An 11,092-nucleotide genomic window follows, 5' to 3' on the forward strand; every position below is an offset into this window, starting at 1 on the left:
ACACACCACACTTCTCACAGACAGTCACCCGGAGGAAACCCACGCGGACACAGAGAGAACACACACTCCTCACAGACAGCCACCTGGAGGAAACCCACGCGGACACAGAGAGAACACACCACACTCCTCACAGACAGTCACCCGGAGGAAACCCACGCAGACACGAGGAGAACACACCACACTCCTCACAGACAGTCACCCGGAGGAAACCCACGCAGACACAAGGAGAACACACCACACTCCTCACAGACAGTCACCCGGAGCGTGGAAGTTGTGTTCGTTTAAGGTGAAAGAGAAAATCCTAATGAATCGATTGCTCATCCTTGGGGTCCCGGATGTGTATCTGAATATTTTGTAACTCGTATTTTGGAATCTGAATTTCGTCTGTTGAACTTAGAAATATATTGTTTGAATTTTTTTAAGCTTGATTTTTTTTATCTGAATTTATAAACCTTGAATATTAACAGTGAAAACGTGTTCTGGAAAATTCATAAGTTCTATTCAAGAGCACTTATATTCAGACGCATAATTTCAATGCAAAAAACATTCAGTGCTACAAATTCAAAGGTGGTAATATTTCAAAGTGTGATGAGACAGTTTTCCTTCCATAAAAAAAAAAACGAGATGAAAACAAGTGCAGTCTGAAAATAGGTGGAGGACCAAAACAGGTGGGAAATTAATGAGCTTCAGGTGTGGATTTACACAGCTGTGTCTCTGAGGTCTGTTCAGGTTCAAGCCCGTGCTTAGGAACTGATTACTGGAAAACTTCTAAATCTCTGAATAAACGAAAAATTCAGTAGTAGTTCAAATGATCACAAATGCAGATGGGATTAGAGAATTTTAATCTTCATTCTGAGCTACAACACGAGGGATTTAAATTCAAACTTCGGATTATATTTCCATTTTTAGAGATTTTACCGTTTAATTTGTTTTGATTGATAAAGGCTACTTTTGCAAAATAAAGGAAACGTTGAAGTTCAAATATTTAAAAAAGCAGCACCACACGGCACCGTCCACTAGATGGAGACACACACACATCTGTAAATAGTGGGGACGTTTTGTATCGATTTATTCAATAATCCTAACTCCAACCATAACACAAACTTTAAACATGTCTTACACACACGCACAGAGAGAGTGAGAGAGAGAGAGAGAGAGAGAGAGAGAGAGAGAGAGAGAGAAAGAGAGAGAGAGAGAGAGAGAGAGAGAGAGAGAGAGAGAGAGAGAGAGAGAGAAAGAGAGGGAGAGAGAGAGAGAAAGCAAGAGAGAGAGAGAGAAAGCGAGAGAGAGAGAGAGACAGAAAGAGAAAGAGAGAGAGAGAGAAAGCAAGAGAGAGAGAGAGAAAGCGAGAGAGAGAGAGAGAGAGAGAGAGAAAGAGAGAGAGAGAGAAAGCGAGAGAGAGAGAGAGAGAGAGAGAGAGAGAGAGAGAGAGAGAGGTTTAACCTTTAATCCTAATCAGTTTAGCTATATTCTGTATTCTGGTATTTAGCCAGTATTTCTTCTGAAATAAATAAGGACATTAATAAAGGAGTTCCACGCTAGAGAACGCTATTCCACAGCCTAATCCTTCTGCTAATTCTCGGAGCGGTATTATTTGCAGTTTACACTCATCTAATCACCGTTATCAGAGCACAACACGCTTTCACTGATAGTCTATCGTGATTAATCGAATCATTTTTTCAGCGGATTCCTGTCTGTCCACTCTGCAGTTTGAGAGGTGTCCAGTAGATGGCAGAGTGCGCTTCAGTTCCACTGGACAGGGAGGCTTCAGCTCCAGGAGTCGATTCAACCACTCGCTCATTCAAGCATACGGCTTACAGTATATATATCGCCATTAATTTATTATTAATTAAATTGTATTTGTATTGAATTTCCAGTCCTAAAAAGGAATTACCATGTAATAAATATCAGTGTCGTATTAAATTAATTATGTCCCACAAAACTTGACTTATGTTCTGCTCGTGTTTTACTTCACTTGTCTTACTCAGACTTCAATTTTGACAAGATTTTGGTTTGACTATTGCCTGATTTATTATAATAGTAACATAATAATACATAGTTTAGGTGTCTGTGTGAGCAGAAGAAGAAGTAAATGGTTCATCTCACCATTAAGATGAGCTCCATAGGGGCATATACTATTATTTTATTTATTATTATCTCACACTCACACTCACACACCAGACAATACACACAATCAATTACAAAACATAAAGCATTCATTCATTTATTTCAACCCAGTGATATTTATATTTCCGCCTTATTTTTACAGTAATTTATTTCGGATTTCGTCATTAAAAGCCCAAATACACCTAAAAACATACATTTACTGTAAGTACAGCTCATTTACAATTATGTTCCAGCGTTGAGTTCTTCTCTTTGGAGATGGATATTCGATACCCACCAATGAGGAACTTCAGATACAAATAAGACCTAGAGAATAAACAGGCATTTTGTTGCCATTTCAGAATCATTTACTACCAATAATAAGTGTTTTGAGGACGTTAGAATATTCTTTATAAAAACTAAAAACAGCACATTGACACACACAAAAACAACAAAAACAACAACAAAAAACGATTTACAAATTTAACGTGATCAATTACAGTATTAAATATTTGCGGTCAAATTTAGATTGTCTTTACTGCAAAATAATGATGACATGCAAAACTCCATAGAAATAACTTATGTGTTTTAATAATAATAATAATAATGATGATAATAATCGGTCATTTGACCGGGCAAAGCATGTTAGATAAAAACGTGATTAACGTCATGTACACACTAGACCTCATAGCCCCTGTCCTAACAAATATTACTGTAAATTATGGTCAGTAATAAAGATATGTTTGTAGATTATTGAGTTTTGTGACGTTAGAAACCATGAAATTGTTGACTATGACTTAAGCCTTTTTTTAGAGCTGCTGTATCCCACGCGCCTGTCTAAAATGATATGGATCTGAACCTAAATAGTGGGGAAAATACTCTCTGTATTAAAACATTACCAGCATATCATCATCATCATCATCATCAACACACACACACATACACACACACACACTGCAATACGTCGACGTGTTGACTTTAAGTGATCAAAAATTCCCGACAGCACAGGTTACGTGAAGTGGACAGTTACATTATACTGCTGTTACTTTTAAACAACGGAGTCGGTCATTTGACTTTAGCGCAAACTTTAGCGCACGACTGTCTCTGTTGAGTACAGTGAGGATATACCAGGTTCTGACAGATGAGCCACGACGTAAAAGTTGAAAAGTTTTCTAGCCCAACCCATCTGGAGAGAGAGAGAGAGAGAGAGAGAGAGAGAGAGAGAGAGAGTGAGAGTGTGTGTGAAGGGGAGAGAGAGAGAGAGAGAGAGAGAGAGAGATGAAATCAGATCGGTTTGTGGTACTCGTCGTAAACTGTCCTCGGTAAAGACCGTTAAGAGTTCAAACTGTCCGTCGGGTTTCTGTGATCCTCTCTGCGCGAGCACGCTGCTGACGCTGAAGTCGCGCGGGGAAGTTCAGTTCGCGGGGTTTTGCTCAGTGATGCCTCGCCAAAGTTCAGACGAAGCTCCGGCGAACTTTCTGAATGAAGCCGTGAGAGAAAGCCGGAGTGCCCCAGTGGAAGCCGCTGAGTAACGTTGGCGTCGTGTGCGTTATTAACGTTCTCTTTGCGTTTCGCTGAAGTTTGGACTTGGTTTTCCATGGATTCCTCTCGTCTGGAGCTCTGGGGGATGTCCCTCCACCGCCAAGAAACTTTCCTCTGAAGAAGACCTCCATTTCGAGTCGTGTTTTGGGAAGAAGACCGCAGCGGGACGACGGGGCTGACGTTATAAAGTGTGTCGTAAAAGTAAGTCCACTGTTGTGCTTTAGGAGAAACGGTTACACCGTGTAACGGTTTTAACGGCTGCATTTTTCAAAAACTGAAAGCAGAGGTTGGACTGAGGGGGTCCTGGGACCCTATATAATACCAAAGGGTGAAAAACAAAAATTTGACGAGAACCTTTGCTTTTTGGATAAAAAATTCTGGAAATGTTTTATTAAAAAAAAGAGGTGAATGTTCTCTTTATGAAGGAATCGTCGTGTTTGATATTAAATTCCTTCTTTGGGGTGTAAACTGTAAACAGGTGAATGTCGGTTATAGTATAACTTTACAAAATTGTTTTTAATAAAAAAATACTTTTTGGTTTAATGGTTATTTCTGAGGCCCTTCACAATGAGTTGTTGGACACTTCTGAAAAGCAGCAACATATCTATATTTAATGTATAACAGGAAATATAAATGTTATAGAAAGAAAGCCTCGGTATGGTCTGAATTAACAGTGATATTTAATTTCACAGATTACACAATGTTTTGAAACAGTCATCAAAAATGTCTGTAAGTCAAGGGCCCTAAATGTTTGATCACTTTCTTTAATATTAAGTTGGTTTACTGTTTGCTGTGGTTATTATATATAATGGGTAAGTATTAAATTTATAACAGATTTGCTAGTAGTGGCCACCTTGTTGACCGTACACCTGGTCACGGGTCTTGCCAAGACGCCCTGCTACAATTCAGAACCCTGATTGAAACTATTACATTAGTTTTCCCCCAAATAAATTAACCCCAGATGTTTTTATCCCTACTGTCCAGCTGGAAAAATGAAATTGTCAGGTTTTAACAAATACACACACACACACACACACTCATATATACATCAACAGCAGTGATGGTGTGGGATAAAGGCAACAGAGCCGCTGCTAAACTCGTGCACTTTCAGACTTCACGTTGGAATTTCAACTATTTTCTAGTTTAGCTAGTTTTTCTCTTCTGTTCTGCAACTTGATCCAAACTGGACACGAAGTGGTCAGAAAGGTGCAATGTTTCAGCCCCATTAGAACAATCTGACTCCAAAAGATTTCAGTTTTAACGGTGGATTTGGTTTTATTCGAGTTTTGGGGGCCGTAAACTATGTCGTGTTATATAGGGTTTCTTCCTGATACTGAAAACATAAAAGCTCTTTAAACTTTAATAGGACAGTTCCACGTTTGAACAGCTTTTTAGTTTTAATTCTCACAGAGTATTTATTTTAATTTCTAAGCGTGCATTAATATTTATGAAAGATTTGGGCTCATTAGATGACATTAAAACAATGCAACACAAAGTGAAGGCTAAACTGCACTGATTAAAGCCAGGAACTTTTTTTATTGTGTTTTATTAAAATTAAGCTCAACAGGCTTTGGAGGGTTGGCTGCAGTTTGTTAACGGAGAAACAAAAGCTAATTAACTCGGCTGCTGCGTGCGGAAGTGTTCGAATGCGCCAGGGCTGGTGAAAGTTGAAAGGCCTGATGTTTGCTCTTCCTCTCACACTCTTTGTAGCTTATTTCCCCCCATTCCTGTTTACTGTAGGGGCTTCGAGTTGCAGTCCTTCAGTGTGAATCTGGGAAATGGGCCTGATAATAAGTGTGCTTTGTTGTGTTATGGTATCTGTGCAGTGCGGTCATCCTATAAAGGTGGCGAGGAGGGGGGAAAAAAGGAGAGCGAGACAAAGTAAGAGAGAGAAAATGATTCACTGGGACCTGAATGAAAGGCCTGTGTGCTCAGAAATGTAGCTGACAAGGAGGCAGAAGAAGCAGGAAAAAGCTCTAATTGGCCCATTTAAATCCTGGAAGGGGAAGAGGCAAAAAGAGTTGGTGGGAGAGATTTTTCTTGGGTTTGTTTTTTTTTTTTTCCCCATGCAAGGGCCCGGTCACAGGCATTAGCATAAGAAAAAAAGTTTTAGTGCATTTCCCATTGTCCGCTATGAAGAGTTCCAGCAGTCAGGCTGAAGAGGTTGAAAGGATGTGAAAGAACGACAGGCCATTCAGATTATTCAGGCCCGCTGGAGCTTGCGGTCATCGGCCTGCAAGCCGCGTGACGGGCAGTGCCCCTTTCATCTCCCCTGGAGCCTTTCGCCGGCCATTTTCACACGTCCTTTCCTCGGCCCAGCCTTCAGCGGCCCTCTCCCTTTCTTCTGCACCCAATGGTGGCGGATTTAATGAAGCAAAATGCTTGTGAGGGAAGAAGGAAAATAGCAGTGCTCCTAGGCTAAGCTGGCAGGAAGCGGAGCGATTGGAGCGGCCTGCTTCAAAATGTGCGTGAAGCTCCCCACGGGGAGGATTCAGAAGTTAAAAAATAGAGAGAGTGAGATACTGACTTCTTCAAACACGGCAACACTTCAACAGCTAATCCAGGATACACGTTTATACAGAGAGATCCACTCCGCCAATGTTCTTCTGCAGGGAACAGAGTGTGTTGAGGATGTCATAGATGCCACAAAACTGCAGCGTGAGGTTCCTGACCTTTGATGAAACTCAAATTCTTTTTTTTTTTCCTTCCCAATCATCGCAATAGGCTTCAATAAACAGTCACTTTTCACGATGATAAACACAAACCTCTCCAAGTCTTAGCGGTCTCCTATGAATCCCTTCCAAGTTTTGCTAGTAACCGTATATTTCTATGAGTCATTGATCCTTGAGCAAAGGAGACACTGCGCTCTCTCTCTCTCTCTCTCTCTCTCTCTCTCTCTCTCTCTCTCTCGTTTTTTTTTTTTACTACTGAGCACAATGGTCTTTCTCACTGCAGTATATGAAGTCGGACCTCTTCAATATGTGGAGGAATCCGAGGGGAGTTGACCTCTTGAGAAGTCCCTCCATTCTGGCATCTCAATGGAAGCGGTGACCCCTGAAAATCTGTGTTATGTTACACCAAGCTGATTTTGAGAAAATGGGCTAGAAAACATCTCGAGTTGCATCGTTTTTCATTGCCATATTGACCTAATTATCTTCAGCGGTGAATAGTTTCTCACTGAGGTTTTTTTCATTGGCTGAGTATTTAGTGATATATCTTCAGATGAACGGTATTTGATCAATATTTCATAGCAGTGCTGTCATCTATAACACTGCTGATGACAGTGAAATATCAACTTCACATTGTATTCGGGTTTTTACAGAATATATTGCTTCTATAGAAAATAAAATCTATTTTTTTTACATTTTCTTCTTCCTGGGCGTTGTGGGTAACTTTCTTTCATAAAGAATAGTCCATAAATGCTCTAGTAAGAGTGGGAATAAAATCACATTACATTAACTTACGTTAAAATTAAAGATGGCTTTGCTTTCTCATTTAAAGCTACTGTTTATTTAAATAAACAGTAAGTTTCTGCCCGGTTACTATATGTTTACACTACGGGGTACGTTTTCCTTTGGTGTAATTTTAAGGGAGTAAACTGCACTCAAAGCAGCATCTTAAACATCAGGTTTAAAAAATATACTCCCAATAAAAACGTGAATTTCTGTCCTGATATTGAACATCCAGCGTTAAATTACCATTTATTTTATTTAATTTTTTTAAACCAGACAGAACTCTGCCATGCTAAGAGTTATTTCTATCTCTCCAAAGAGCAAACACGCTTAATTGCCTCCATAAACCCAGACCAGCGGAACACTAATATTTTTGTTTTCTTGTCTGCTCTGAGAAATCTCTCTGCTGATTTGTCCTCGGGTGATTTTCTCTCTCTCTCTCTCTCTCTCTCTCTCTCTCTCTCTCTCTCTCTCTCTCTCTCTCTCTTCACTCCTGGTGTACAGGATTCCTGGTCACGTGGGAATGGTCATCAAAGAGACTTAGATACACTCCATATGGATCTCAGGATCTTGTACTAGACAAGGGCACCGCAACGTGAGTTTATGTCAAAGGGGAACGTTTGAGGATAATGTTTTAAGAATAGCAGTTCAGGAAAATATACTTCTTACGTAAATTCATATTGTCAAGTCAAGTTAATCTACATAAGTTTATACCACAAACCCAATTAAAACCCGAAGAAAAAGTAAAAAATACTCTTTATGAAAGTGATTCTTTATCATTTTCACATGTATTCTACGAAGCACAATTCACGTGTGATGAATCTAAATGCTTTGTAGTCGTAAATAAACAGGTTTGTGCTCTGGATAACAGATCCCCACATAAACCAGGGCACTAGATGATGACAGAATGGAGGCTGATTCATGAGAGAAAATGACTTACTGCTCCTTTAAAACAATTTTGTCAGTTTTTTATTAACAGTGACAGTCCAATATGTTTTACGTCTGATCATGGGCGTTGTACGTGAAGTCACTCCAGGAAAGCTGCACAGATCATGGAACAAAAGTTGCGAAGGAATTTAAAAGAAGCAGTTTTTCATACAGTGTCAGAGACATTAGAATAGGGCTCTTTAATGAAGTGGGAGAAGAGCCTGTTGAAGAGAGATGACTCGGGGAAGAAAGAATGAGATGATGCACTGGGGAAGGCTTTTCTGAAGCTGTGAGGCTTTGGTTTGGAGAAGAAATGTTAGAGCAAGCTTTGCACTTTGTCTGTTTTTATCAGTGTCATGTAAAGCAAGCAATTCACTGAGATTCATTGTGGATCTTATTCAGAAGCATTTATAAATTCAACATTAGAGGCGTTAAAGGGGGCATAATGTATTTGAACACAGTTCTGGGGTCTTGGTCATAATACCACAAGGGTCTAACACCACAGCAGAGCTGTCCCTTCTTAAACAGCCAGTTTCAGCGCCTGTTCCTTTAACCAATAATGAGCCACAGCTCAGTTCAGTGTGGGAGCCCAGGAGCGAGAAGCATGGAGCTTTACTAATAATTACAAAAGTGGTTATATTCCTACAGTGAGCAACTCACCTGGCTTGAAGTTTCTAGTCTGCGATGTTGTAGAGTAAAAACTATCGGTATATTCGTAGTTTTATTCAAGGCTCTTTTAATGAATGCTATATTGTGCAGCCATCTACTAAGATGGAATAAAAATGATGCTTCATTTCCATATGTAGCTAATTCAGCAGTACTTGGTGAGATTTGAGTGAAGAGTCAGCTCCGGGGCTCCAGGGAAGAGTCTTATCTGAGGGATGAGGAGAGCCCTCATCGACTGGAGACAATCAGGCATCAAGCACCATCTAATTACAGTGAATGAAATCAGAGAGGCGCTGTCTCATGAAAGGACATCACACGCACTGAGAGACACTGCGAAATCAAAGGTCCGCGCCCCACTAGGGGCACCATCCGCTCGCCTCGCTATCAAATGTGACGGGTATCCATAGCACCTCTTGGCACGCTTTGATTCAGGACTTAATTAATTCCTGAAGGGATGCTGTAACTGGATGATCCTCTGCCAAGTCTTAAAGAACTTTTGACAGCAGCAAGCCATGAATTTGTTCCCAGCAAATACAAACCACCACTATCCCACTCAGTCCAGATAGAATCCTACGTCTCTCAGACAAATGCTTTGTGGCAGAACCCCCCCACCCCCCCTAGTATTACTAAGAAGGGGTTGGCTGCCTAGCGTCATACAATACATGGTTTGAACAGGATACATTTGTTTAAATCAACACTGCAAGGTACGTAACATCCTCAAATACTCACCCAAAATGGCTACCTCACAGGAAGAGCATAAAAACTAAATATTTTATCTGTTATGAAATTCTAATGCAGTGTTTATATAGGACAGGACAACTTTAAAACAACAAGATGGAGATTTGTCAGCACGGATTTGTTTGACAGTGATGCTCTAGACCATATTATACATGTTGGAGTCAGAACAGAACGATAGTATTATTGTAAATTGCAGATAAAATACCATCGTTTTCAGAATAAATCCTTGTACATTTTTTACCCATTGTTGACACAACTGATAAATCTGAATACACCTGCTGCTGTTTGCGCTACGTCTGTTCATTCATTCATTCATTCATTATCTGTAACCCTTATCCAATTCAGGGTCACGGTGGGTCCAGAGCCTACCTGGAATCATTGGGCGCAAGGCAGGAATACACCCTGGAGGGGGCGCCAGTCCTTCACAGGGCAACACAGACACACACACATTCACTCACTTTTGAGTCGCCAATCCACCTACCAAAGTGTGTTTTTAGACTGTGGGAGGAAACCGGAGCACCCGGAGGAAACCCACGCAGACACAGGGAGAACACACCATACTCCTCACAGACAGTCACCCAGAGGAAACCCACGCGGACACAGGGAGAACACACCACACTCCTCACAGACAGTCACCCGGAGCGGGAATCGAACCCACAACCTCCAGGTCCCTGGAGCTGTGTGACTGCGACACCTACCTGCTGCGCCACCGAGCCGCCCCTACGTCTGTTCATGCTAAGTTCATTAACATCATTACTGCATGATTTAAAGGCACACTGTGAACCTGAAATGTTATGGTAATGTATTTTATCAGTGTGGTCCAGTAGTTACTGTGGGAGAGGAAGCTCTGCTTGGGGTGGCGTAGCGTCTGATGACTTATTTGTCTGAGTATCTGAGTCGCTGACTAGGATTAAGCAGACCGGTCCCTTCAGAAGGGACATGTTCTTCATTAGGTTCAATAGCAGAGGGATGAAACTGCAAAGCTGCTGAAAATAAGCCAAACCACTGACTCCTTACAGCAGACTGAAAGACAGGGCGTTCATACGAGACTCTGCATACGAGCTCCATGTGTAAACCCTTAGCAATCAAAGCACACTTACAGTAAAACTTTGGGCTTCTTGGGGCAGAGAGGGAGACAGCGGCGGACGTCTGTGGGACAGCTGCGGTCACATCATTCATCTTCACAACACTTGAGTTTTAAGTTGTAATAGAGCAGCGTGTACAAGCCACTCTCTGGCCTTTATCTCGTCTGTGTTCAGTAGTGTGAGTGTTTTAAGTGAATTCAGCTGCGCATCCAAAGTTTAAGGCAAGGTCAAGACTCATGCAGGTGGTTGGAGAAAGCATACCAACGTTTTGATCCCGTGTCTGTTTGTTTGACTTAGTTTAGTGGTGGTTGTGGTCGTTTGTGGTCGGTTTTATCGAGACAGATGTGCTGAGTAAGGATGAATACATATGGAGAATAAAACAAAAACAATGTGATTGCTGAAGTTACTCAATAGATAAGCCATAAAACGAATAGTTCATCACATTTTTAAACATCGTCTGCTGTTTTTATTGGTAAAAGAAACGTATTTCTCCTCTAAGATGAGCAGATTCCAAACTGCATTGCACAGGATCTGAGAACGAGTGTGATTCTGATTAGTGAGCTTTGACTTGCAGTGTGT

General features: G+C 41.0%; 1 protein-coding gene across 3 annotated transcripts in view; it reads left to right on the top strand.

The window, feature by feature from the left end:
• The first annotated feature begins 3,380 nt into the window (after positions 1 to 3,380).
• gli2b (GLI family zinc finger 2b) overlaps positions 3,381 to 11,092 on the top strand; it is an 88,199-nt gene continuing 80,487 nt past the window's right edge. For 2 of the 3 annotated variants that reach the window (XM_066647314.1, XM_066647316.1), the window contains exon 1: positions 3,381 to 3,846. The gene's annotated coding sequence lies outside the window, so the exon portion shown is untranslated. Of the gene's footprint in view, positions 3,847 to 7,601; positions 7,693 to 11,092 lie in introns of all 3 variants that reach the window. The other variant, XM_066647315.1, reaches the window with a different exon arrangement.

This window comes from Hoplias malabaricus, chromosome 16 (assembly GCF_029633855.1).
Source record: "Hoplias malabaricus isolate fHopMal1 chromosome 16, fHopMal1.hap1, whole genome shotgun sequence".
Taxonomy (NCBI): Eukaryota; Metazoa; Chordata; class Actinopteri; order Characiformes; family Erythrinidae; genus Hoplias; species Hoplias malabaricus.